This window comes from Pomacea canaliculata, linkage group LG11 (genome assembly GCF_003073045.1).
Source record: "Pomacea canaliculata isolate SZHN2017 linkage group LG11, ASM307304v1, whole genome shotgun sequence".
In the NCBI taxonomy this organism is placed as follows: Eukaryota; Metazoa; Mollusca; class Gastropoda; order Architaenioglossa; family Ampullariidae; genus Pomacea; species Pomacea canaliculata.
In genome coordinates this window covers 17,250,419-17,253,443 of record NC_037600.1, presented here as the reverse complement: position 1 = coordinate 17,253,443, position 3,025 = coordinate 17,250,419, and positions in this window count along the sequence as shown.

Here is a 3,025-nt window from a genome sequence, read left to right as displayed (position 1 = left end):
GAAAAATCATGTAAATCTTGATTATAAACCAACATACACAGACACACACCACGCACGGATTAGTTTAGCTTAAGGTTAGAATTTGTCGTTTAGTAAAGATTACCAAAAGATTTCATTTTTTCTCACCATATTACGCTCCATCGAAGGATTAAGAGCCACATGTTCTTTTCAGAAGGGAGAACACATAAAAAAGCAAAAATCATAGGAGTCATCATCTGGATTCCCTTGCAAAAGAAAAACAAAATAATGAAAGCCCAGACACAACTCGAGGTAGCGAATCATCCTACTCTCGCACACCATGGAGCTAGCCAGTACATAACTAATTTAGGCAGACGAACACACAAAAAAATGCAAAAAGTAGAACATAACACAATTCAAACGACAATACACTCCTAACCTCTAGTCACCTTCTTCATAGACAACAACTCGTTCAAAGATGTCCTTTCCTCGCCATCTCAGGATGCCATGCATCTGTGATTTCCCTTGCAAAAAACTATATAAACAAGATCATAAAAACAAATAATCAAATTGAGTCGAAAACACATGAAAATTTGATTGCATAAAGCCACATCAACACAGGACACACACACACGTATTAGTTTAAAGTAGAATGTTAGTCTATCGCATGTAAAGATACCAAAAACATTTCATTCTTTGTTTTCATTCTATGATGATATACCGCTACCATCGAAGGATACGATGGGTCTTGTCACTCCTGAATTAAAACAAAAGAGTGACAAAGAAAGCAGCAAAATACGGTAGCGGATGAACTAATTTAAGTAACTCACAATCAGATCTAGAAAAGGAACGAATCACAAAAAAAATGCACAAAACTAGAACAAAATAAATGAACAGGAAATACATTCTCTCTCCGTACAACTTTCTGGTCACTAACACCACCTGTTCAAGAAAGATGCTGTCCTTTCCTCGCCATCTCCAGAGTGCCATGGCATCTGTGATTTCCCTTGACCAAAAACTCTATAAAACACAGAATCATAAAAACAAATCTAAATTCAAAATAGAGCGAAACACACAGTGGGAAATTTGATATGCATTTAAAGCCAACAACAGAGACACACACACTCACTGGCTATCTATTTTAAGCGTTTATGAATGGTTAGCCTTTAGTAAGATACCAAACATTTAATTTTCTTCCTTTAATGAATATTACGCTCCATCGAAGGATACCTGGGTCTTTTCACTCTGAATTAACACAAGATTCTGAAAAGCAAGATAGCAGCAAAGTAGCGTATGACTAACTTAAAAGCACACAATCAGACGTCTAAGAAGGAGAACACCAAAAAGACTGCAAAAAATTAGGAACAAAATAATGAAAGGAAATACATCCTACCTTCGTCACTTTACTGATCATAAGACAACAAACTGTCAACAGATGCTGTCCTATCTGCCATCTTCCAGCGAGTGACCATGGCATCTGTAGATTCCCTTTGCAAAAATATATAGAACAAGATCATAAAACAAAATCACAAATGAGTTTCGAAACACATGGAATTTAGATTGCATAAAGCCACCATACCACAGACACACAACGCCGGTATTAGTTTAAAGCGTTAGAACTATGGTTAGTCTTTATGTAACATAGTTACCAACAACACTTTCACGTTTTTTTTCTATTATTGAAAAAAAATAATACGCTCCTCGACGGACTACCTGCGCTCTCTCTCCTCCCTCTCACACCTCTCACACAATACCCCCAGCCTTCATGAAAAAAAGAACAGCCCAGCCAAAATAATGTAAGCGATGACTAATTTAACACACAAATCAGGCTTAGAAGGATAACACAAAAATGCAAAAATAGAACAACTAATAAGAACGAGCAAAATAGCCTACTCTCCCACTTTTGGTCAAAGGACAACAACCACTGTCACAGAATGCTGTCATTTCTCCCATCTCAGGAGTACAGGCATCTTGATTCTTCACTTGCAAAACAATATATTAAACAAGATCATAAAACGAATATCAAATTGAGTCGAAGAACCACATTGAAATTTTTGATAAAGCCATACACATACAACAACGCAGCGTATTTAGTGATTAAAGGTTAGAATGGTTAAGTCTCTAGTAAAATACCCAATAATCATTTATTATTTTTTCTTCCATTTAATGCATATACCCGTCCAATTGAAGATCACCACTGGGTATCTTTTCATCATGAATTAAACAAAGAGTATGAAAAATTGATGACACCAGACCAGCAAATAAGGATAGTAGCGATGACTAATTTAAGCACACATCAGATGTAGAAGGAAAAACAAACAAAAACATAGCCCACTCCCACTGGAAAACTGACAATAAGAAAGAAATATCATACTCTCGTTCACTTTCGGTCATAGCACAAACAACATGTCAGAGATGCTGTCTTCCTCGCATCTCAGGAGATCCAGATCTGTGATTTTTCCTTGCAAAAATTATATTAAACATCATAAAAAAATAATCAAATTGAGACGAGAAAACACATGCGGAAATTTGATTGCAACATAAAGCCCTACACATACACACACACGCACCGGTATTTAGTTTAAAGGCTTATGAATGGTTAGTCTTTTAGTAAGATCACAAAAAACATATTGAATTTTCTTCTTAATATGTCCTAATATTACGCTTCCAAATCGAAATACCTGGTCTTTCACTCCTGAATTGAACAAAATTTCTGAATAAAGAAAGCCAGCAAATAGGCTAGCGTATGAATAATTCAAGCACACAATCAGAGCTAGAGAAACACAAAAATGCAAAAATAGAACAATAATGAAGGAATACCTCACCTCTCGTCAACTTTCTGGGTCATAGCAAACCTAGTCAGAGACGACTTCATTTCCTCGCCATTCCTCCATGGTCCCATGCATCCCCTGTATTTCCCTTGCCAAAAATATGTAAACATATAATAAAAACAAATATCAAATTAGTCGAATTTACACATCGGACATTTGATTGCGATAAGGCTACACATACACAACATGCACGTTATCGTATTAGTGGTTCGTGAGTAGTATTGCTCTCTCAGAAT